This window comes from Bos javanicus, chromosome 16, assembly GCF_032452875.1.
Source record: "Bos javanicus breed banteng chromosome 16, ARS-OSU_banteng_1.0, whole genome shotgun sequence".
Taxonomy (NCBI): Eukaryota; Metazoa; Chordata; class Mammalia; order Artiodactyla; family Bovidae; genus Bos; species Bos javanicus.
The window spans coordinates 13,959,586-13,985,889 of record NC_083883.1 but is presented as its reverse complement, the minus strand read 5'-3'; the positions used below and the strand labels follow the sequence as shown (position 1 = coordinate 13,985,889).

The 26,304-nt window shown below is 38.5% G+C and overlaps 1 long non-coding RNA gene across 2 annotated transcripts in view; it reads right to left on the bottom strand.

Annotated features, from left to right (window-relative positions):
• Nucleotides 1-18,704: 18,704 nt before the first annotated feature.
• LOC133227575 (uncharacterized) overlaps nt 18,705-26,304 on the bottom strand; it is a 179,648-nt gene continuing 172,048 nt past the window's right edge. For both annotated transcript variants that reach the window (XR_009729877.1, XR_009729878.1), the window contains exon 3: nt 18,705-20,518. This is a non-coding gene — a long non-coding RNA (uncharacterized LOC133227575). The remainder of the gene's footprint in view (nt 20,519-26,304) is intronic.

Below are 26,304 nucleotides of genomic sequence, written 5' to 3'. Positions count from 1 at the left end.
CTTGAATATGTATTTGCTATTATTTTTATTATTTCTATCTTACCCATTAAAATGCGTTTTACTTTTAATATTGCCATGTGTGTTTGCATGAACAATTTACCTAAACAGAAGAATCTGTAGTTGTTAGTAATTAAAAGTTAATCACCAGTTATGTTAGATAAGGTACTAATAAATGTGCTGCTGTAACAAACTCCAGTTATAAAACTGTTCTCACTCAGTGCAAGATTTTCCAGCCATACAGTACCTGCTACTGATAAGCAGGCTTGCTTCTTCCAACTAGTATTTCAAGAACTCCAGTCTCGTTCAATCTCATGACTCGGTTGTTTTAACATGAAACATTCACTGGTGCTCATTTGGAAATGGAAGGATTGTATTTGGATAACTCTAATTATTCAATACTCAGTGGATAGGTTTTTTGGCTTGCTTACACTGAGTAGATTTTTGATAGTAAGTCAAATATCCATTTTGTTGTCCAGGCTAAAACATGGAATTGGAGTGTGCAGAGATCTAAATCTCCTCAAGGCCAGTCTTTATGTGGATCAGAGTAATGTAAAAAACGTCATGATGAAGTACACGTGGGGGTAGGTATGCAGACTATCACTTACTCCACCACTTTCTTTAATCACTTTTCCTTAGCTCCTTTCTCTTTCTTCTTTTTAAAATACATACATTTAATAGATAATTTTGAAACTCTTACAGTATGTCAACCACTGTGCTAAGGGAGATAAATTTGTAAGAATGACACATTTCCCTCCCTCAGAAATACCATAATCCAGTAGAAGAAGCACACATTTTAAAAAAAAATTATGACATATCTAAAATGCCACAGTGAACAAATGCCTACAATATTACAGGAACCAAAAAGGGAATAATAAAATCTGCCCTGGTGAAAGGTAGAAGTTCTCCCCTGAGGGGTCAAACTGTATCAAAATATAATTTATTCCAATTCAATAAACATGGTAAACATATGCCAACACTAACCCTTAAAACATAAAATGAATAAGACTCGGCCCTTGTTCTCAAGGGCTCATAATCTGGCACAGAGGAAAGACACAATGAACCGACAAGTGAAATATAAGACTTGCATCTTTGATTCTCTCTCAGTGACAAAGCCTGAGGCTGACGTGAGTTTAGTGACCAGCACACAAAGCCAGGTCCCCTTAATCATCAATCAAACCCTCAGATCATTCAATGGGGAAATTAGAATCACTTCCAATCACTCCCATTCTACTCCCATAGATGTATGGTGAGAGAAATTCAGTGTCCATCTCTGGCTGTAGGAGGAATAGAAGAGGAAAATATGTGTCTTTTGAGAACTCTTTACAAACTCATTTTAGTTTTGAATGGGAGCAGAAATCAACCTGTCCAAATGGCCCATACCACTCAAAGTCAATGCTTTATTTTAAAGTGATCTCAAATTACAATTTCTCCTAGGCGCCTGACATAATCAAAGAAAATCTGCTCTGATTCCAAGTCTCAAAGACTTTTCATTGATAATATGTCAGGGCACAAGGATTTGCAATTACAGATTACAATCAATAATTTTTGTCTGATTTGCTCTAGTAATTAGGAATAAGCTCTAGGGAATTGGCTATGGAGAACACAGAAATTTTGGTAAACAGTTTTTTTGAAAGTAAAAGTATGGATTTCTTGGTAAATATTGTGAGCCAATAATTCTTCTGGTAGAAAAAAAAATATATATATATATATAAGAAAATAAAAGAAAAAGGTCATATGCATGATGACCATAGTACAATCTGACATACTGGATTTTCAGAGGGGGAAACATTGACAAAATAGAAGAGAAAGATTCAGAAAAGGAATGGCTGAGATTTTTCCAAAACAAATGGAAAGTACCAATCTGGGCAGATGGAAAGGTTGAAATTCAATGTGGTGGTGGGAGCTCTAAAATCAGGATGACCCTTGACAGTTGTGCTGAACAGAGGAGGGGGCAGTGGGTCTTTGGGCTTCAACCTTGCTTATTCACTGGTTCTAGGCTGCCCTCAGGGAAGGCTGTGACCTAGGGTGGAGCACCTTCTTATGGCCTAAGGTGATGCCACAGAGAGATGTAAGCCCTCTACAGCCAGCTCTGCTGGTAGACACAGAAATGAGTGCTCTGGTTCTTAAGGGGAATCAGGGACATGCAATAGTAGCCACTCTAACTACACACACCCTAACGTAAATGCTCATGGAATATAGTTGGAAGTCCTAACAGAACTACTCAATAGCTGGAATTCCTTTGCCACATATAAACTTAGGCTGAGTTGTTATGCTACCTGCAGGGCTGTTCGTGTAACAGACACCGTCTTAGGCCCAAACAGCTCCTCCTGTCTTTCTGCTGACCCTACCAAGGACTGTTAACTGTGTGGCAAAACACTTTTGTCATCAAGGGCTTTTGAGTGAATAGATACTGTTTAATTATCATTACGACTAGGTGACCTCCTTGCTCTATTAATATTATTACCCAAAACAATTATGAATATATTTGCTGATGTATTTCTGACACCCACAAACCAAGTCTGTACCCCCATACCCAAGGTTAACCAGAAAATTGTCCCAGTGGCCCCTTGGTGTGCAGTGCAGCTGTGAATGCATCCAGTTCATTGTTCTGTCCAACTCCACCCTGTAAATTACCCTATAAGGAATGGATCCATCAGTTTTATGGAGTTGTCTTTCTCGGTTTTCATTCGCAAGATAGCTTGTTAGTTTCATGGACACTTCTCGTTTTCTCAGACCTCCAACATTGCTCAAAGTTCCCTCAGCATTTTAGAACAAAATACTTCTTTCAATCCTCATGGGCTGGAAACATCTAGATAAGAAAGTACTTTCTGGGCTCAGTGTTTTCCATCATGAAGTTTTAATGAACATGGTTGTAATAACATTTGTGAAAAGGTAACAAATGTCATTCTCTTCTCTCATCCTCCACCTACCCCACTTGAGTGGGTTTGACTCCTGGTGTTTACCGAGCATTAGCTATGGTTGGAGAAGGAAATGGCAATCCACTCCAGTACTATTGCCTGGAAAATCCCATGGACAGAGGAGCCTGGTAGGCTACAGTCCATGGGGTCGCAAAGAGTCAGACACGACTGAGTGACTTCACGTCACGTGGCTATGGTCAATATGAGGACTAAAAGACTTACACTGTGTGTCTCCGTACTGTGTACAGCCAACAAAACATGACCTACATATTCTGGAGAGGGGACAGACAGAGAAGGAAACAGAAAGGAACCAACTGAAGGGCTATGACATCTTGTTTATAAATCATTTGGTTATCAGGTTTTAAATTTCTAGCATCCAAGTCTCTTGAGTTGACAAATAAGGGGGAAGGAAGTTGGGAAGTCTATGCACAGGCAAGAAAAGTTTTGTTCTATATCCTGGTTGCAAGGCTCAGAGAAGTCATCATACCCATCCCTAATCTCCATCCACAGTCCTTTTTAATACTCTATTCATCCCAAGGCTAGAAAATATTTTTGCACTAAAATATAACATAGTTTTTCCTATTCTAACAATAATGGAAGGAAGGAGAAAGGTCTTGGTTGCCTGAAACTGAATGGGAAGGCAAGGAAAACAAACAAGTTAATGTTTTAAATACTGTCATCATTATGACAGTATTTCTCACAATCTTACCCCATTAATCTATTGTATATAGAACCATTGATTTATCTTTCATGCCATGTGCTAAATCTCTTCAGTGGTGACCAATTCTTTGCAAGTCTATGGACTGTAGTCCACCAGCTCCTCTGTCCATGGGGCTCTCCAGGCAAGAATACTGGAGTGGATTGCCGTGCCCTCCTCCAGAGGATCTTCCTGACCCAGGGATCAAAACTGTGTCTCCTGTGACTCCTGCATTGTAGTTGGATTCTTTCCTGCTAAATTGCTTCAGTCATGTCCTACTGTGTGTGACCCTATGGTTGTTGCCTGTCAGGCTCCTCTGTCCATGGTATTCTCAAGGCAAGAACATTGGAGTGGGTTGCCATGCTCTCCTTCAGGAGATCTTGGGATCAAATGCACATCATTTACATCTCCTGCATTGGCAGGCAGGTTCTTTACCACTAATACCACCAATACCACCTGCTAAGTCGCTTCAGTCGTGTCCGACTCTGTGTGACCCCATAGACGGCAGACCACCAGGCTCCACCGTCCCTGGGAATCTCCAGGCAAGAAGACTGGAGTGGGTTGCCATTTCCTTCTCCAATGCATGAAAGTGAAAAGTGAAAGTGAAATCACTCAGTCATATCCGACTCTTCGCGACCCCATGGACTGCAGCCTACAAGGCTCCTCCATCCATGGGATTTTCCAGGCAAGAGTACTGGAGTGGGGTGCCATTGCCTTCTCCGAATACCACCTGAGAAGCCCCAATTTATCTTAGGCATTGAAACTAAAGTAGCAATTTCAGCTATACTTTCCTGGGTAACAAGCAGTCTCAAACTCTGTGGCTTGAAAAAAGTCTTTATCATAGTTTTATATTTGGCTGAGATTTTTTGTTTGTTTGTTTCATCTGGGCTCCTTTACATGCTACATTCAGCTACAGCATCTCCTGGGTCAGCAGATCTCCAGAGTGTCCAAGTCTAGCAGTCGGTACTGATCAATTTTGCCAACAGAGGTCCCTAGAGTCAAAGCTATGGTTTTTCCAGTAGTCACGTATGGATATGTGAGTTGGACCATAAAGAAGGCTTAGTGCCAAATAACTGATGCTTTCAAACTGTGGTGTTGGAGAAGACTCTTGAGAGTCCCTTGGACAGCAAGATAAAACCAGTCAATTCTAAAGGAAATCAACCTTGAATACTCATTGGAAGTAGTGATGCAGAAGCTGAAGCTCCAATACTTTGGCCACCTGATGTGAAAAGCCAACTCATTGGAAGAGACCCTGATGATGGGAAAGACTGAGGGCAGGAGGAGAAGGGGCGACAGAGGACGAGATGGTTGGATGACATCAGCAACTCGATGGACACGAGTTTGAGTGAACTCCAGGAGATGGTGAAGAACAGGGAAGCCTGGCATGCTGCAGTCCATAGTATTGCAAGAATCAGACATGACTAAGCAACTGAACAACAACTGGCCATCCAGCTACCTTGATTCTTTCCCATGGGGCCTGTCCTTCTTCATTCGACTAGATCAGCCTCCTCTCATAGCAGACCCAAACCAGAATCTATAAGATCTCTTAAAACCTAGTCCCCAGGACTTTGCTAGTGGTCCAGTAGCTAAGACTCCACACTCCTAACACAGGGGCTCAGGGTTCAATCCCTGGTCTGAAAACTAGATCCCACAGGTAACATTTAAGAGTTTGCATGCCACAAGTAAAGATTCCAAATGCCACAACAAAGACTGAAGCTCCTACGTGCCACACCTATGACCTGGTGCAGCCAAATAAACAAATATTAAAAAAAAAATCTATTCCCCAAATCAACGGTCACTTCTACTGAATGGTATTCACCAAACCCAGTTACAAGGCCAGGTTTAAGGAGAGGAAAATAGGCTCTACCTCTTATTGGATTAGAGACAAAGCCATATTGCAAAAGAACACTGGAAAAAATCGATAGAGGTATAAAGTGTAAATAGGAGATAAGAGTGAATTTTCATTGTTCCCCAGCACAAACTGTTCAAAGCAAGCAGGCTGGTGAATATTGTTTTACAGTTCAAGTCTTGGGAACTTGACAGCAAAAAAAGAAATGAAAGTCATTTTGTAGGGTATATATATTATCTCTTCAGCCATTGTTCTCTTCAAAATCTTTCAGTTTACCAGACTGGCCTGACTGTAGGAAGTTCATTTTCCCTGGCATTCTACATTAACATCTTTAGCAGAGCTGAATCCTTGTAGCACCAGTTTTTGTGACCGGCACTGTGTAAAGTGATGTACTTCCTTAGCATTATAATAATGAGGGAGGAAAATGGAGGACAAATAAAAAATCTGCTTTATTTCCTCAGTGATTTTTTTTTTCTTTTTAAGAATTATTGGTATGTTGAGGTTCTAAACTTTGAAATGGCAACATTTCTAAAGACTGAGTTTTGAATCAAAATATACGTAATAGTCTGAATTTCATTCCTGCTAAAAGCTAGTTATGCTATTTAAATTATCTTAGGCTGAATTTGCTTTTCTACCTAGTTTATAACAAGAGCTATATCAATATACAGTATCCCAAGGCTGTATATTGTCACTCTGCTTATTTAACTTATACACAGAGTACACTCTACGAAATCCTCTCTGGATGACTCACAAGCTGGAATCAAGGTTGCTGGAGAAGTATCAACAACTTCAGATAAGTAGATACCACTTTAATGGCAGAAAGTGAAGAGGAACTAAAGAGCCTCTTGATGAAGATGAAAGAGGAGAGTGAAAAAGTGGGCTTAAAACTCAACATTAAAAAATGAAGATCATGGCATCTGGTCCTATCAGTTTGCAGCAAACAGATGGGGAAAAAGTAGAAACAGTGTCAAATTTTATTTTCCTGGGCTCTAGAATCAATGTGGATGGTGACTGGAACCATGAAATTAAAAGACACTTGCTCCTTGGAAGAATAGCTATGACAAACCTAGGCAGCATATTAAAAAGCAGAGACATTATTTTGTTGACAAAGTCCTGGCTGGTCAAAGCTATGGTTTTTCCAGTAGTCATGTATGGATGTGAGAGTTGGACCATAAAGAAGGCTGAGCGCCAAAGAACTAATACTTTTGAACTCTGGTGCTAAAGAAGACTCTTGAGAGTCCCTTGGAGAGCAAGGAGATCAAACTAGTCAATCCTAAAGGAAATCAACCCTGAATATTCATTGGAAGGACTGATGCTGAAGCTCCAATTCTTTGCCTACCTGATGTGAACCAGCAATTCATTGGAAAAGACCCTGATGCTGGGAAAGATTAAGGGCAAGAGGAGAAGGGGATGACAGGGGATGAAATGGTTGGATGGGAAACCTGGCATACTGCAGTTCATGGGGTCCCAAAGTGTTGGACATGACTTAGGGACTGAACAACAACATATCAATTGAGCAATGGTTGTTAAAAGCTAAGCACTCAATATAGATAATATATAGCGCCCCCTCTGAAAGGGCCACTTATGCAAAATAGGTTAACAGACAAGTCCATAGATAAATATATTTCAGTATTATGTGGATAAAAATGTAGGGGCCCCAAAGTGATAAGCAGTCACTACCACCTGGGAACCAAGAGGGATTAAAAAATTCTTGACAAATATGGTTCTTAAACTCAACATTAAACTATAAATATGTATTCAGCTAGTGGTGGAGGGGAAAGAAGCCTAGTAAAAGCATAGGAATACAAACAATAGTGCATATTTAGGTGGTTTAGCATGGGTTGAGCTTAGGGTAAAGGGGAATATAAATAGGGGCTGATGCCTGGAGAGAATAGAGAGGTTATACCATAAAAGATATTTTGGGTGTCTTTCAAAATAAATGAAATGAGTTTCAAATGCATTCTCTAGCTTAAGGACACTTTTGGAAGTGTTTATCAGAAGAGTTAAATGATCAAATTTCAGTCTCTAAGCTCATTCTGGAGCAAATAGGGGTGTGGGATTATAGGAGTGATCAGCCAGAGGTGGGAAACCAGTTACACGATTATTTCAGGCAAGATCAGAGCTAGAATTTAGAAGTAGAGGAAATAATGCTACAGGTGAAATAGCCATACAATATGATTATCTTCTTGTGAAACAAATTAACAAGTAAGTTTCCATATCCAAATATTAAGTATTAATATACATGACATTAAATGACTCTTCCAAAACTAATGGCTCCTTTTACTGAATTTTTGTTCCTAAAATGTCTAGTGCATGCTTTATATTCTCCCTGGAAAACAAGGAAATATTCAGTATTTGGTCATGAAAAATACACTCCAAGCCTGGTCTATTTTATATATTATTTTTTTACACATTATTTTACAGCTTCACAGAACTTAAAACACCAAATGACAGTAAGATAAATTACTTTCCACGATTCAAAATCTACAGTTATACTTGCTGACAAACATTCAAACCTTTCTCATTCTTTTGGAGATATATGTAAAACTAAGCAGTATGTATTACTGGAAAATAACAGTATTCTCTGCTTATTTTTACTGTCTAAACATAAATGAATTATCTCAACTGAATGGCTACCACTATGTGAATAACTAGCACCTGTCTTTGCTACTTCGTCTTGTCTGAAGCTGTTTTTCCACACAAGGGAACAAAAACGTGAATACTTAAAGCTACAGATGGAGTCCAAATGACTCAGTAGACAAGAAAAAATTTCCAATTCTCTTTCAACAAATTCTATTACAGTAAGTAGTACTATAAAATTTACATGTAATTGGATACACACATATACAAAGACCTGTGAATATTTTTCAGTATTTTAGCTTACTTTGATATAAAATCATGAAACACTGATTCAAAGCTTACATAGCAATACAAGCAAATACCACAAAGAAATATCTAAGTACATGTTATAGATTTAAGAAGATAAATACATTATGGTGACCTAAAATGATTATTCTAATGATTACATACCCTAAAATAAACATATTCTGTATACTCTACATATATCATATACATTAAATAATAAATAATTTTATGTAATAATATATAATTATATTAAAATGTTACAATTATTAAGCTTCTAAGAATAAAATTTTAAGAGAGGGTAAGATATAAATGGATCTGTAAAAGCCATAGAGGAATTGATCACAGAAGAAAACTGAGAAATAATTTATGGCAGAAAGAATAGTCTTAGCAAAAGGACTTTATGTAGGCTGGTGGTAAATAAAATGTTCATTATGTAAATGCTGTTTTGCTTCTTCCCAGTGATACCAAAGCTAAAATCATTTTGATAAACTGTAGTAAAAACAATAAAATATGACACAGTTCATTTTATCAAGACGACTACTAGTACTGGAAATGACATGGATGGCTAGAGAGTAATCCAAGAAGTATTAAGGGGTCTTGGCCTAAATATTAGAGAAGGCAATGGCAACCCACTCCAGTACTCTTGCCTGGAAAATCTCATGGACAGAGGGGCCTGGTGGGCTGCAGTAGGCTACAGTGGCTGCTTCTGTAAGTTCAGTGGTCACAAGAAATATGTCTATATAGGGATGCTTCATAATTGCATACAATTCCTATAATGGAAGTACTAAAGAAAATGTAAGTGACATCTGTAGTATGGTATTTCTGATTATATAAGTATGTCTAAGATATTACAATGCTATAGATATACTCAATGGTCTAGTGGTTTTCCCTACTTTATTCAATTTAAGTCTGAATTTGGCAATAAGGAGTTCATGATCTAAGCCACAGTCAGCTCCCAGTCTTGTTTTTGCTGACTGTAAAGAGCTTCTCCATCTTTGGCTGCAAAGAATATAATCAGTCTGATTTCGGTGTTGACCATCTAGTGATGTCCATGTGGAGAGACTTCTCTTGTGTTGTTGGAAGAGGGTGTTTGCTATGACCAGTGCGTTCTCTTGGCAAAACTCTATTAGCCTTTGCTCTGCTTCATTCCGTACTCCAAGGCCAAATTTGCCTGTTACTCCAGGTGTTTCTTGACTTCCTACTTTTGCATTCCAGTCCCCTATAATGAAAAGGACATCTTTTCTGGGTGTTAGTTCTAAAAGGTCTTGTAGGTCTTCATAGAACCGTTCAACTTCAGCTTCTTCAGTGTTACTGGTTGGGGCATAGACTTGGATTACTGTGATACTGAATGATTTGCCTTGGAAACAAACAGATCATTCTGTCGTTTTTGATACTGCATGCAAGTACTGTATTTTGGACTCTTTTTGTTGACTATGATGGCTACTCCATTTCCTCTAAGGGATTCCTGCCCACAGTAGTAGATATAATGGTCATCTGAGTTAAATGTCCATTTTAGTTTGCTGATTCCTAGAAGGTCGATGTTCACTCTTGCCATCACCTGTTTGACCACTTCCAATTTGCCTTGATTCATGGACCTAACATTCCAGGTTCCTATGCAATATTATTCTTTACAGCATCGGGCCTTGCTTCTATCACCAATAACATCCAGAACTGGGTGTTGTTTTTGCTTTGGCTCTATCCCTTCATTCTTTCTGGAGTTATTTCTGCACTGATCTCCAGTAGCATATCGGGAACTTACCCACCTGGGGAGTTCATCTTTCAGTGTCATACCTTTCACCTTTTCATACTGTTCATGGGTTCTCAAGGCAAGAATACTGAATTGGTTTGCCATTGCACTAATCTCATACGCTAGTGAAGTAATGCTCAAAATTCTTCAAGCCAGGCTTCAGCAATATGTGAACTGTGAACTTCCAGATGTTTAAGCTGGATTTAGAAAAGGAAGAGGAACCAGAAATCAAATTGCCAACATCTTCTGGATCATTGAAAAAGCAAGAGTGTTCCAGAAAAACATCTATTTATACTTTATTGACTATGTCAAAGCCTTTGACCATGTGGATCACAATAAACTGTGGAAAATTTTTAAAGAGATGGGAATATCAGACCACCTGACCTGCCTCTTGAGAAACCTGTATGCAGGTCAGGAAGCAACAGTTAGAATTGGACATGGAACAACAGACTAGTTCCAAATAGGGAAAGGAGTACATCAAGGCTGTATATTGTCACCCTGCTTATTTAACTTATATGCAGAGTACATCATGAGAAACGCTGGGCTGGAAGAAGCACAAGCTGGAATCAAGATTGGTGAGAGAAACATCAATAACTTCAGATATGCAGATGACACCACCCTCATGGCAGAAAGTGAAGACGAACTAAAGAGCCTCTTGATGAAAGTGAAATTGGAGAGTGAAACGTTGGCTTAAAGCTCCTCATTCAGAAAACTAAGATCATGGCATCCAGTCACATCACTTAATGGCAAATATATGGGGAAACAGTGGCTGACTTTATTTTTCTGGGCTCCAAAATCACTGCAGATGGTGACTGCAGCCATGAAATTAAAAGATGCTTACTCCTTGGAAGAAAATTTATGACCAACCTAGAAGCATATTAAAAAGCAGAGATATTACTTTGCCAACAAAGTTCTGTCTAGTCAAGGCTATGGTTTTTCCAGTGGTCATGTATGGATGCGAGAGTTGGACTGTAGAGAAAGCTGAGCACTGAAGAATTGATGCTTTTGAACTGTGGTGTTGGAGAAGACTCTTGAGAGTCCCTTGGACTGCAAGGAGATCCAATCAGTCTATCATAAAGGAGATCAGTCCTGGATATTCACTGGAAGGACTGATGCTGAAGCTGAAACTCCAATACTTTGGCCACCTGATGCAAAGAACTGACTCCTCTGAAAAGACCTTGATGCTGGGAAAGATTGAGGGCAGGAAGAGAAGGGGACGACGGAGGATGAGATGGTTGGATGGCATCACCGACTCAATGGACATGAGTTGGGTAAACTCCAGGAGTTGGTGTTGGACAGGGAGGCCTGGAGTCCTACAGTCCATGGGGTCACAAAGAGTTGGACATGACTGAGCGACTGAACTGCACTGAACTGACAGATATACTGGTGCCATAAATTATCCTTTGCTTACTAACAATAATGTATATATTGTTCTCAGTTCAGCTCAGTTCTGTTCAGTCGCTCAGTTATGTCCCACTTTTTGCAACACCATGGACACCAGGCTTCTTTTTAATATGCTGTTTAGGTTGGTCATAGCTTTTTTTCCTCAACAGATTTGCAAACCACTTTTCAAGTATATTAACTCAAATGATTCTCATAGCAACTCTCTGAAGCAAGTATAATTGTTATTCACAATCATTACCATCACTATTTACCACTGATAAATAGTTGCCCAGAAAAGTCAAAATATATATTTTGTAAAATATATTCATATATTTTGTAAACTGAAGAGACAGAACTCCAGTTTAAGTTTTCATGCAGTAAATCTTATGTCTTTATTATGTCATGAATTTTAATAATTTACTAAAATAGAAAAAATCCTGAAATATAAATAAACACACCGGCTATCTAGGGAATAATTGTTTTCTCATATCATCATAATCAAGCTCCATGGACTACTATATATGGCCAAAGCACAGAAATTTGGAAGACAGGCAATGTTGAAAATATGCATTCAGATTTTCTGAATGCAGGATACTTTAGAAATCTTGGAGCTTTAAAGATACATCTATAAATAAGTCAGATTGAAATATGCATTTACCTCTGCTATTCATCTTCATTTCACAATAAGCTTATTAACTGTGATATATTATTTAACTGCACAACATACAGATGATCATGTAGTGTCTAATTTGATTAAGAAAACACATATGTGATAATATTTGATTAATAAAATTAAAGATTATGAAATTTATACTCAGAAATTTTAGAATATCTGCCTAATATTTCACAGTTAGGCCTTAAAAGAAATGCAGCCTTGGAAGAAAGGCTGAGCCAGAGGACCCAGCAAAACCATGCACAGATTCCTGACCTAGAGAAGCTGTGAAAAAATTGTGTTGGTTAACTACCAAGTTTTCGAGTAATTCATTACAAAGCAATACGTAAGTAATAAACAGGATATAATAAAAGTTTGGATAAATGTTTAAATCATAAAGAATATGTTCTAGAGTCAAAGTAGAAACAAAGCAGATCAATAACAGAAAAACAGCTAGAAGTCACCAAAATTTGAAAAATAAACAACACACTTCTAAATAAGCCTCCAATCAGAGCTGAAAAAAGAATAAAAATTAGAAACACATTAAAAACATTAAAGGTTTGCATGGTATCAACCCATCAGACTTGGATGCCAAGCTCTCCCTATGTAAGTAACAGAAATGTGCTTGTTTGTGCCTGAAAATACACACTAGTAATATTTGGAAAATTTGTGGACAACCTCATTTAAATTACCCTAAGTGGGCCTGGTACCAAGGGAAATAATGCATACACACAGCCTGACCCTATTTACTCTTCTTATGAGGCAATATGTCTTTGACTCAATGTTGATTTTATTGCCATTTACAAAGAGGAACAAAAAATAAGGCAAGTATAACTAATAAGAGGACTGATAGGTCATTACTACAGGTACACAAAGATGTAAAAGCTATTACTAGGAACCTATGCAAATAAAGAACTGGTTTAAAATATTCCCCCGGGGAAAACATCAGGCACAGATGGCTTTCAGACTACATCTACAAAATTTTCACAGAACATATTGTTCCAATATTTCACAAACTCTTCCAATCAATAGGAAAAAATGGAACATTCCCTCACTCATGCTGTATTTATATCAAGATCAGAACTAATCAAAGACACCATAAGAATAAAACTTAAAGTCTATTTTATCTATCAATATAGATAAACACATCTTTTAATAATTTGCAAACTAGTGAGCTAAATAATGTATGTGGGTGTGTATATGTATCTTAAATACATATATAATGCATATATACATATATATATTTCCAATACTTGGCTTATATACATATTTCCAACATGCTACCGAAGGAACAGTATTTTATATCAAAATACAAATTGAAAATATTTATAAATACCCACATTTGCCAAAGTGCAAACTAAACATCTGTGGTCAAGTCATAAACACACACATATATTTCTTTATATTCGGCAAAGTGAGTGGAACCATTAGAAAAAAAATAACACTGAGATTTAAACTATGTTATTATCAATGCTGGTATAAATATAAATTTGAAATTATGATTTATAAATACATCTAAACATCCTCAAGTCATTTTAATATTAACATTTCATAACATTTATATATTAAAACCAAAATTTTAATTATAGCACCAAAATAATAATCTATTAGCTACTTTTAAAAAGTAAATGTTACTGATAATGAAATCTACCAAAAACTTAAGCCAAGATTTTTTTACTCTGTCTCTGGACTTTGTCTCAGTATTTTGCTGAGAACAGCCCTTGATAAGAACAATAGAACACCAATTTTCCAGTACTGATAAAACATTCATGTATAGAACAAGTTGAAAGTGCTGACATAGAATCTTGATAACAGTATATATTTCTGAAATGACACCCCTGTATTTCCAAAAAATATTTTTATGAGGCATCTTTATATAAAGAAAATAATAATGATTAATTGGTAAATGTTTTTTGAGATTTTAATCAATTAAAAATATGAACAGACAGACCTTGGAGACACTGCAGATTATTTCAGACTGCAGTAAAACAAATATTGCAATAAGTGAATCACATGAATGTTTTCGTTTCCCAGTGCAGATAAAAGTTATGTTTATACAACATTATAGTCTATTAAGCTTGCAACAACATTATGTCTAGAAAACATACATACCGTAAAGAATACTTTATTGCTATATAATGCCAAAATAATTATAATAGTAACATCAAAGGCCACTACTCACAAACAATAACAAATCTAATAACTAACAGAAAAGTTTGAAATATTGCAAGAAATAAAATGTGAGACTGAAAGTGAACAAACACTTGGAAAAAATGGTGCTGACTGACTTGCTAGATGCAGGGTTGCCAAAAATCTTCAGCTTGTAAAAAGAAAAACACACAGACACACACACGCAGTTATCTGCAAATCTCAATAGAGTCAGGTTCAAATAAACAAGGTATACCAGTACATGATCATTAATCTGCTGAAATTATAGGCTGCTAAGTCGCTTCAGTCATGTCCAACTCTGTACAACCCCATAGACGGCAGCCCACCAGGCTCCCCCATCCCTGGGATTCTCCAGGCAAGAACACTGAGTGGGTTGCCATTTCCTTCTCCAATGCATGAAAGTGAAAAGTGAAAGTGAAGTTGTTCAGTCGTGTCCGACTTTAGCGACCCCATGGACTGCAGCCTACCAGGCTCCTCCGTCCATAGGATTTTCCAGGCAAGAACACTGAGTGGGTTGCCATTTCCTTCTCCAATGCATGAAAGTGAAAAGTGAAAGTGAAGTTGTTCAGTCATGTCTGACTCTTAGTGACCCCATGGACCGCAGCCTACCAGGCTCCTCTGTCCATGGGATTTTCTAGGCAAGAGTACTGGAGTGGGGTGTCATTGCCTTCTCTGAAATTATAGGCAGTAGAATAGAAAGTTCCATTCACTTGGGGAAACAATGAGGATTTGGTCTCTGTTGAGCGCTTCCCAGTTTTACGGTGGCACTGCTGAGAGAAAGCACCCAGTCCCTTCCCTGCCACCACCCACCATCTCCAGGAAGGGAAGAAGTTTGCCCTGAGCTTGAGAGACTTTAAGGACTCCTGCTAGACTATATTTTTAAGAATCTTCTAGTTTTAAAGCTCCTACACACGACTCTTCTGTTTGTGTCCTCTTTTTGTTTTTCCCTTGATGTAATGTTCTCAGACTCTTTATTCCTAATCAGAATTGAAAGATATAGAGGCTGAGATATGGGTGAGATTAGAGAGAAGCATAAAAGATAATGCTTGGTCTGTTTTAGTTGTAGGCCTTAGGCCCTCTTTCTAACCCTGAGATCAGCTGAAAACTGCTTTAGGTTCTATGGAGCAAAAACACTCAATAAATAACATATCCCTTTGTATAGCTTTGCTCTCTATACATATATCCCTTCGAGAAAGTCCTGAATTGCAGGCAGATAACCATTTCAGGAAAGGATTCAAACATTAAGGGTCTTTATATCCCAGAAATATCCCACTTAATCTTCCCACGTACTTTTGTAGCAAGAGACAAGTGTGTATAAACAAAAAGTGCCATTAAGAATAAGGGTCAATATAAGGACAGAGTATAAACTTAAGAGGAGCACAAAAGAGATGATAGTCTATAACCCAACAGAAGCACCAAATGTTGCCATGTGATAGCAGTATCTGACAAGATTCACCTATTGGTAATTCATTTGTTTCCAAAGCCAAAAGAAATAAGACTTTGTGGGATAATTGGGGTTTGCAGGGGGAGATGAGGCATACCAAGAAGAAGGCAGTAGAATTAGTGTGTGTGTGTGTGTGTGTGTGTGTGTGTATCACTTTGTGATATGTTAGCAGGGGAGTTAATTTGTCTCGGTTTTTTGTTTTGTTTTTTTTTTTTAATAATGAGCTTATCTACTTGTTTACAAAACTATGAATGACCACTCTAATAGCTCCCATACCTGACCCTGCTTCCCCTTGCTTCTGGAACTCCCTGAAAGAGCTCTGGGAAGGCAATCGTTTGCACTGCTACCCTTCCTGTTACCCCTGAATCTATTCCAACATCATCCATCCCCATGTCTATAATGCTTCTCCCAATGAGAGCCACTAGCAACATTCATGCTGCCAAATTCAAGGAAAAGTTTTCAGCTTTTATTATTCTCAATTCTTCAACAGGCTGTGACATAGTTGCTCACTTCTTGAAAACATATTCCTCACTCCCCATCCTATTTCCTCTAAATGCTTTGGCAACTGCCTTTCAGTTTCTAGTTCTAGATACACCACTTTTGGCTAACTCTAAATGTTGGTGAATCCAGGCTTCTGGGATCTCTTTTCCTTTATTTCTGCACTCACTCTGTTGGTACATGCATACCAACCTCTGGGGCTTGAACACCATCTATATGCTGACATTTCCCAAGTTTATGACTTTTCCTGACCTCTCTCCTATGCCAGTTTATAGGGATATTCTTAAATGGATACTTAAATAGAAACCTGAAATTTTTTGTTGTTGTTCAGTCACTAAGTAGTGTCTGACTCTTTGCAACCCCATGGACTGCAGCACGCCAGGCTTCTCTGTCCTTCACTATCTACCTCCAAGAGCTTGCTCAGATTCATATCCATTGAGTCAGTGATGCTACCTAGCCATCTCATCCTCTGCTGCCCCCTTCTTTTGCCTTCAATCTTTCCCATCACAGGGTCTTTTCCAGTGAGTCAGCTCTTTGCATCAGGTGGCCAAAGTATTGGAATTTCAACATCAGTCCTTCCAATGAGTATTCAGGGTTGATTTCCTTTAGGACTGACTGGTTTGATCTCTTTGAAGTCCAAGGGATTCTCAAGAGTCTTTTCCAGCACCACAATTTGAAAGTCTCAATTCTTCAATGCTCAACCTAAAAAATGACATGTCAAAACTTATTTTCATTTCTATGACATCACCTCCCCACAAGAAAATGTTATTTGTCTAGTATTCTCCATTTGGAATAATGGACTCACACAGTTGCCCAGACCTAGAATCTTGACTTTCTTCTGTTCTCTTTTTATGAGTGCCAGTAAGTCACAGAATAGGTGCTCTCTAAATAGCTGTAGCACAAGTGATTGAAAGACTTGCAGGGAATCATTTTTAAATATTTTGAAAACTTCTGTAAATACACAAAAGTTAAAAGTACAACAAATGTCCATTTACCCATAATCAGGCTTGAAGAACTGTCAACATTTTGGAGAGAGTCATTAAAAATAGAGATCTATTATTTTAATTACAGTTCATTTTATCAACTTTGTGTAATGTGAGCAAATAGTCTGTAGAACAGACAAAAAAAAATCATGTGGCAAAATGGCCTACATTGCATTAATATAACAAATCTATATAAACAAAATAACTTCAGCCATTATAAAGCACTATATGTAAGTATACTAAAGTATTCTTACATACTGCCATGTCAACAGCAAATAAAACAGCAGATTAAACACAGTTCAAAAAATTTCTCCTGACTTGCTATCCTTCATTTTACGCATGCATTCATTCTACTTACTTCAAGGCAGTAAGTACTTTTATCTTCATCCTTTTCAATTTCTCATATCTCTATGGTGTTCGTTCAAAGGCCTCCTCGTACCTGCCTCTTTGGGACTATTTCTACCTAAACAGTTTGACCTTTAGTTCTCAGCTTTCTTAGTTTATCTTATCAGCTAAACTTGTGCCTCAATGAAACCCTTTCATAATTGGTCTAGGGACTATCAATTTTTTACACTCATGCTCTCTCATGTTTTAAAACATTTTTTGCAGCTTTAAAATATAATGCACAGAAAGAATATATAAATAGTACTCTTTTTCTGCCTGCGTGGTCATGGAGGTGCTTCAAGAATGAACTTATCTACTACAGCACCTTCTCTTGTTTACAAAATTATGTTGAAATAATGTCTATATTTTAGATATCCCTACCCATTCTTTCTGAATGACATTAAACTCAGGGACCCTAGTAAAAATTTGCTTTGCTCAACAAATATTTATTCAATTTGCCTTTGTGCCAAGCACTATTCTAAGCAACAGAGATATAATGGAAGAGAGAGCAAACGAGGTCCTTGCCTCATATTGCAGCAGATTACTGTGTAATTTCACCAAAGTTAAGTAACTAGACTCAACAGCCTGTCCAGGTTACCTAAAACACTAGCCATATATTTCTTAAAATATTTTGTTTGGTCCTTAAAATGGGTATGAATGAAGGAAAGAGCAAATTCTTTCCTCTTTATATATCAAATTGCTATCTTTTATTGCTGGCCACAAAGAAGTGTTATTGGGAAATCCATATCAGACTATTCTCTTTGTTATAAAACTGTCAATTAGACTGAGATTTAAGAACTTAGGTTTGAGTCGGGAGGGGAAAAAAAAAAAAAAAAAACTAACCACCACAGAGTTTCTAGTCATTGCAATAAGATAAGAAATAATAAACAAAAGTATACAGAGTAGAAAGGAATGAAGAATGTTCTTATTTGTATAAGACTGTGCTGATAAAGGATTTGAAGAAATCCATTAAAAGTTACTAGAACTAACATGTGAATTGAATTTAAAGAAGTTCAAAATTATAAAGTATATTCAAAATAATCATATTTCTATATATTAATCAAAAACTGTTGAAAATTGAAATTTTAAATATCAAAAACATGGAATAATTATATTTAACAAAGTATAGAGGTAGGATATGAAATAAAAATAAACTACAAAATATTGCTAGGAGAAATAATTTTTTTTTTTTTTTACATGAAGCACAGATTTATTAGAGGAAGAAATAGGAGGGAAGCTCACGGATGGGGAATTGGGAAACGGAATGAGACAGAAGCTATCAGCCTCTGGTGTCCCCACGAGTCAAGGTGGAAGCCCTAGAATCAGCCCAGATATATTTCTTGCTTTAGGACATGGATGGGGCCATGGCTGTGGCCAAACTGGAAGCTGGAGAAGCTGGGACCTCACTCATGTTCATCTAGGAGAGTCAGAATGGGGAATTGAAGAATACTGGGCACAAGGGGATGTGTGAGACAAGGGGTTCCGTTGGAAGAAATCCTGACAATGCTTCCTTGGATCCTGAGTAGGAGAAGGTGGGAGAGGAAGGCAAATCCTGGAGCTGAGGATCAGAAAAGGAGCAGGAGAAAGAGAAGGCTGCATCTGGTAGCCTGGTTGGCGGGCAGGTATTTCTCAATCCATTCTTACTTCTATTTACTCTTGGGAACTTGCTGGGTTGCAGGGCACTTCTACTGGGCTGGGATTGCTGTATCCTTGGGTGGGCATTGCTTCTTGGCCTGAGGAGCACATGGGTCCTTTGTTTTAGGTGTACACGCCTCTTGACATTTGACAGAGGTTGGCTGACAGGGCTGCTTGTCATCTGGGGCAGGCACTGCTGCTGCTGCTACTGGGAAAACATGGCTGCAGGAACAGGTAAGCCAGAGGCAGGAGCCAGACCCTAGGAGATTCGGCTGAGCACAGGTTCTGAGAAAGAAATTTTAAAGCCTGTAATAAATGGAGAAATACACCAAGTTTATGAATTGGAAAACTTAAATATTGTTAAGGTATCAAGTCTCCCAAGGCTGATCTATAGATTCAATGCAATGTGCAGCATAATTTCAACAGGGATTTGTTTGAGGGGAGGAAGTATAAATTGACAATCTGATACTAATACACACACACACACACACACACACACACACACACATGCACACAGAAATGCAAAGAACAAGAATAGTCAAAACAACTCTTAAGAAAAACAGATTTGGAAAACATATACCCAGCTGATCTGAACTCATTATAAATCAAGCCAGTGTAGTATAGGTGTAAAGACAGACATATGTATCAATGGAACAAAACAGAGCATCCAGAATTAGATATGTCTGTATGTGGTCAGCTGTTTTCTGACAGGGGTGCTAAGGCAATTTCATGATAAAGAATGGTCTTTCCATATTTCAAATGTTGCTGGAACAACTATTTATTCATATAAAAAAAAAAAAAAGAGGCCTCAATCCTTATCTTAAACATATATGTTATCCCAAAATAGATCACAAACCTAAATATAAAAGCTAAAACTGCAGAATTTCTAGGACCAGGGTTCAATTTTGCTACACCAATAGATATTTGACAATGTCTAGAGAAAATCCCTGGAGAAGGCAATGGCACCCCACTGTAGTAGTCTTGCTTGGAAAATCCTATGGACGGAGGAGCCTGGTAGGCTGCAGTCCATGGGGTCGCTAAGAGTCAGACACGACTGAGCGACTTCACTTTCATCTTTCACTTTCATGCATTGGAGAAGGAAATGGCAACCCACTCCGGTGTTCTTGCCTGGAGAATCCCAGGGAGGGAGGAACCTGGTGGGCTGCGGTCTATGGTGTCACACAGAGTTGGACACGACTGAGGCGACTTAGCAGCAGCAGCAGCAGCAGAGAAAATCCCAACTTCGAATATCTGGCCCAAAATGTCAGGGAGGTTGATGCTGAGAATCTCAGTTCTGGAAAGAAAATAATAGGAAAAAGTGTTTGTGATCTTAGGCATAGAAAGTTACCTCTTAAATATCACACACAGAAATCATTACACAAAAAATAATGACAATCAAAATCAAACACTTCTGGTCTTTAAAATAAACTGTTAAGAAAATAAAAATACAAGTCAAACAAGATTCATAGAAATCTTCACTCAAATATATCATCAAAACATATGTATCCCCAATACACAATATGAGCAACTTCTACAGATCAATGGACATAAGATTTGAACAGATATTTCAAAAACAAAATATATGAAGGCCAATAGCATATTAAAGCAAGATTGATAATATTAAATATTAAAGGTATATAAATTAAAATCATAATGTAATATCAATAGACACGCATCAAAATACCTAAAATTAAAAAACTGACCATATGAATTACTGGTAAGGATATGCAGCAACTAGAATACTCTCTGGTAGCTCAGCCAATAAAGAATCTGCTTGCAGTGCAGGAGACCTGGGTTCAGTCCTTGAGTCGGGAAGATCCCCTAGGGAAGGAAATGGCAACCGAGTCCAGTATTTTGCCTGAAAAATTCCATGGACAGAGAAGACTGGTGGGCTACAGTCCATGAGGTCACAAGAGTTGGACATGACTTAGTGACTAAACCACCGCAGAATACTCACACTTTGGTGGTGGGATATAAAACAAGGCAGACACTTTTCAGAACAGTGTATGAGTTTCTTATACATTTAAACAAACTTTTTTTTTTAACTACAAAACACTTGTTATTTATACAAGGCAAATAAAAACATATGCCCACACAAAGACTTAAAAAAAATATGCATAGCAACTTTATTTACAGTAACTCAAAACTAGAAACCAAACTGTCTATCGATAGGAAAGTGAAAAGTGAAAGTGAAAGTTGCTCTCATGTCTTACTTTTTGTGACCCCATGGACTATACAGACCATGGAACTCTCCAGGCCAGAATACTGGAGTGGGTAGCCGTCCCCTTCTCCAGGGGATTTTCCCAACCCAGGGATCAAACCCAGGTCTCCCACACTGCAGGCGGATTCTTTACCAGCTGAGCCACCAGGGAAGCCCTATCTATAGGAGGATGGGTAAATAGCTCTGGTATGATCTATACAATGATATTATTCAGCAATAAAGGAAAAACTACTAATCTATATATCAATGTTGATGTATGTCAAAAAACTGTACTGAGTAAATACACTGTCTCAAAAGAATGCATAGTATATGAATGTGTTAACATAAAGTCCTAGAAAAACAAGCAAACAAATTTTAATGAAAGAAGGTGGGTCAGAACTTGTCCACGCCAGGTTTTAGAGGAGGCTACTGTTTTTATAAAAGAATTTTGGGGAATGATAGGCATGTGTTCACAGTAGAAGCAAGTATCACACTTATCAAAATTATTTTTACATTTTAAATGCTTATGTTTCATTGCTTATGAATAAGATCTCAATAAAATTCATTTTCAAACTCCTAGGTAGTATAGATCAGTCTGAGACAGACAGGAGTACCCAGCCACCAGAAAAGCATATATAGAACCATGCAAAACTCAGTAGGACAAAGGAACTAGGGGAAAAAACAGAAAAGTTAGTAGGACAGGACCTGCCCTCAGCAGGTGGGGGAACTGAAGCAGGGGTCTGATCCCCACATCAGGGCACCTGTTTGGGTTAGAAGAGAAATATCTGAGGCTGTGAGTGAAGCAGCTGCTCTGTAGCAGCCTAAATGGAATTAGACTCACACAGGCAATGCCTGCTGTAGCCACAAGTACCCGGAGACAGGGACATGGGTCCCCTAGAAGGCACAGCAGCTGGGAGCTGGAGCACAGGGATTGTGGCACAATCTCAGGCTGAGGTCTGCTGTTGACTGTGGGGAGATGGCCCGAGGGGATGTGAGGGAGGAGACTGTGGTGGGAAACGCCTGTGGAGGAAAGCCAGGTATGCATGAAAGCAGGGCGATGCTGCTGAGTCATGCATAGGGGGTGGAGCCATCACCACAGCCTATCTCCCCACATGCCAGCACCCGGCATCTGAACAATAGTGAGGCTGTCCCTTCAAGCACCTGACATGCAGGACAACAGAGAAGCCCCAGCCCTTTAAGTGCATGGGGCACCCCTTTAAGTGCCTGACACACCAAACAACAGAGAAGGACCCCGCCAGGGGGAGCCCTTTTAGTGCCTCATGCACAAACCAAAAGAGAAGGATCCCTCTAAATGCCTGAATGGGCAAAGCAAGGAGAAGTACTAGCCAAAGAGGCCTTCTGATCACCAGCTGCCAGAGGCTAGGGCCATAACTCTGATGGGGCCATAACTCCTGCAGCTGAGGCAGTCCATGCCCCTGCACACTTGGCACCTCCAGGGTCCCAGGAACCCAAGCAGCTGCACCACCTTCATGCTCAATCCTCACTGGGACAGAGCTTCAAAAGGCTAGAAAAATGCCTGAGTCTGAGAACATGGGGTTGTTTCCATTGTATTCAACTCTTTGCGACCCTGTAGACTGGTCTGCTAGGCTTTTCTGTCTGGGGGATTCTCCAGGCAAGAATACTGGAGTGTGTTGTCATACCCTTCTAGAGCACCATAATTCCTGCTACCCTAACTGACATCTCCCCTGAATACCTGGTGTTGTGAGGGCCCCTGTGACCAAAGCAACTGTACCACCTCCACACCTGGCACTCCCTGGGGCAGACCCAAGTCCTCCAGGGCCTCAGGAGCAAACCCCAGTGAACGACCCACATGCAGAAGTGGAGGTAAAATCACAGTTGAAACCCAGGGGCAGTGTGCTAAGGAAGATAACCCAAAACTTTGCACCAGATTAAATCCACACAATCAACTAGGCAGACTCTGTGTCTATGGAATATATAAAAGGACATTGAAAGTTCTCACCAAAGAAAACACACTGGTTCTGACATCTGTGGACATTGGAGGCAAGAACACACAGGAGGAGGACCAGATTACAGTCAGAGTTGCCCCCACAGCATGTCCAGAGACCAGCACAGTGTGAGAAAGCATTCTAGGCAGGCAAGGTGGAATATAACTCCCAGCAAGGGAAAGATGTTGACAGAAGAGACTTAAGAAAGACATTTATTTTTCTTATATTTTGACTTGTTCTGTAGTTCCTCCTGAATTTATTTCTCTCTCTCTCTTTTTTTTTCCTTTTTTTACCTTAGTTCCCCCTCTGTTGTTGTAGTTCTCGATTAGTACTATTTAAGCTTTTGAGAATTTTTTTTTCAATCACACACTTTTTATTTCTGTTATAAATGTCTGCATCTTCATTGGCCTTTTGCAGTTCTGTGGAGTTTTCTTTTTTTTCTCAGTATTTTAAAAATTTATTATTATTTTTTCTACATATATTCCTTTGTTTGCTTTTCCTGCTGGTCTTTTCCCTTCACAGTTAATCTTTAATATATATAAATTTCTTTATCTACCTCTATTTAACTTTGCATTTCTATTCTTTCCTTTATTTTCTTTCTTTTTCTCACCATATTTGTTAGTTTGTTTTTGTTGCTTTATGCCCCAGTTGGCACTTTGCTTTAGTTTTGTATTCCAGTTTGTGCTTTAGTTAGTTTTGTTCTTAACTGGTGGATATAATTTTTGATTTCCTTTGTTTACCAGTTCAATCTATTGTACACTGTTTTTGTTTTTTGGACTGCTTTGATTTTGCTTATGGTGTATATGTATGTGTGTGCATTCCATTATTTTAGGTATTATTTGTCTGATATTCTAATTGCCATTTGTCTGGGTGCATCTTTTGTTTCTGCTTTTGGGTATTTCTTTTAATCCCATTTAATGCCATAACGAACCACCCGTGGAATCTCCATTTGTGCCAGAGATCAAGGCCTGAGGCTTTGGAGTGTGAGTGCTGCCTCCAAGACCCTAGATTACCAGAGAATTATTAACCCTAGAGAATATCAAATAGTGAGAATTCCCACAAAGGCAACCACTTGCATACAAGACACAGCATTACCAACTGCCCAGTAGCACCCTGTGCAAGATGCCTCATCCAAACAACAAACAAGAAAAAAACACAAACACAATCATCAGCAGACAGTATTACCACCTCACTCAGCCCTGCCCATCAAAGGAAAACAGCAACAACTCAACTCCTCCCACCAGAATGCAAGCACAAGTCACATCCTACATAAAGCTTACACAAACCACTGGGCAAATCTTAGGAGGGCAGAAACCAAACAGAAGAAAGAATTCAACTTTGAAGCCTGGGAAAAGGAGGCCTCAAACACAGTGAGTTAAAAAATAAAATAATGAAAAGGCAGAAAAATACTGCCCAGACAAAGGAAAAACCAAGAAACACAAGTCCAAATAAATAAAAAGGAAATAGACAAACTACCTGAAAAAGAATTCAGAATAATAGTAAAGATAATCCAAAACCTTGAAAATGGAATGGAGAAAATGCAGGAATCAATTAACAAAGACCTAAAGAATTAAAGAATAAACATACAGAGACAAACAACACAATTACTGAAATTAAAAATACTCTAGAAGGAATCAATAGCAGACTATCTGAAGCAGAATAATGGGTCGATGAGCTGGAAGATAGAATAGCAGAAATAGAAACTGCTGAAGAGCAGAATAAAGTAAAAAGAATGAAAAGAACTGAGGATAGTCTCAGAGACCTCTGGGACAATATTAAATGCACCAGCAGTCAAATTATAGGGGTCCCAGAAGAAGAAGAGAAAAACAAAGGGTATGAGAAAATTTTTGAAGAGATTATAGTTGAAAATTTCCCCAACATGGAAAAGGAAATAGTCAATCAAGTGCAAGAATCACAAAGAGTCCTATACAGGAAAAAACCAAAGGAAAAACAGGCCAAGACACATACTAATCAAACTAACAAAGATTAAACACAAAGAAAGAATATTAAAAGCAGCAAGGGAAAAGCAATAAGTAACATACAAGGGAAACCCCATACATTTAACAGGTGATCCTGCAGCCAGAAACTCTGCAGGCCAGAAGTAATGGCAAGATATATTGAAAGTACTGAAAGGGAAAAATCTACAAACAAAATTATTCTCCCTGGCAAGGATCTCATTCAAAATTGAGGGAGAAATCAAAAGTTTTACAGACAAGCAAAAGTTAAGAGAATTTAACTCTACCAAACCAGCTTTACAACAAATGTTAAAGGGACTTCTGTAGTCAGGAAATAAAAGAGAAGAAAAATATCCACAAAACAAAAAAACACAATCAACTCAGAAAATGGCAATAGGATCATCAGTTCAGTTCAGTCAGTAGGTCAGTCCTGTCCAACTCTTTGCAACCCCATGGACTGCAGCATGCCCTACTTCCTTGTCCATTACCAACTCCCAGAACATGCTCAAACTCATGTCAGTTGAGTCACTTATGCCACCCAATGAGCTCATCTTTGTCCCTTTCTTCTTCTACCTTCAATCTTCCCCAGCATCAGCGTCTTTTCTAAGAGTCAGTTCTTCACATCCAGTGGCCAAAATATTGGAGCTTCAGCTTCAGCATTGGTCCTTCCAGTGAATATTCAGGAATGATTTCATTTAAAATTGACTAGTTTGATCCCCTTGCAGTACAAGGGACTCTCAAGAGACTTCTCCAACACCACAATGGAAAAGCATCAATTCCTTGGTGCTCAGCTTTCTTTATGATTCAACTCTCATACCCATACATGACTACTAGAAAAACCATAGCTTTGAGACCTTTCTCAGCAAAGTAAGGTTTCTGCTTTTTAATACCCTATCTAGGTTTCTCATAGCTTCTCTTTCAAGGAGTAAGCATCTTATAATCTCATGGCTGCAGTCAC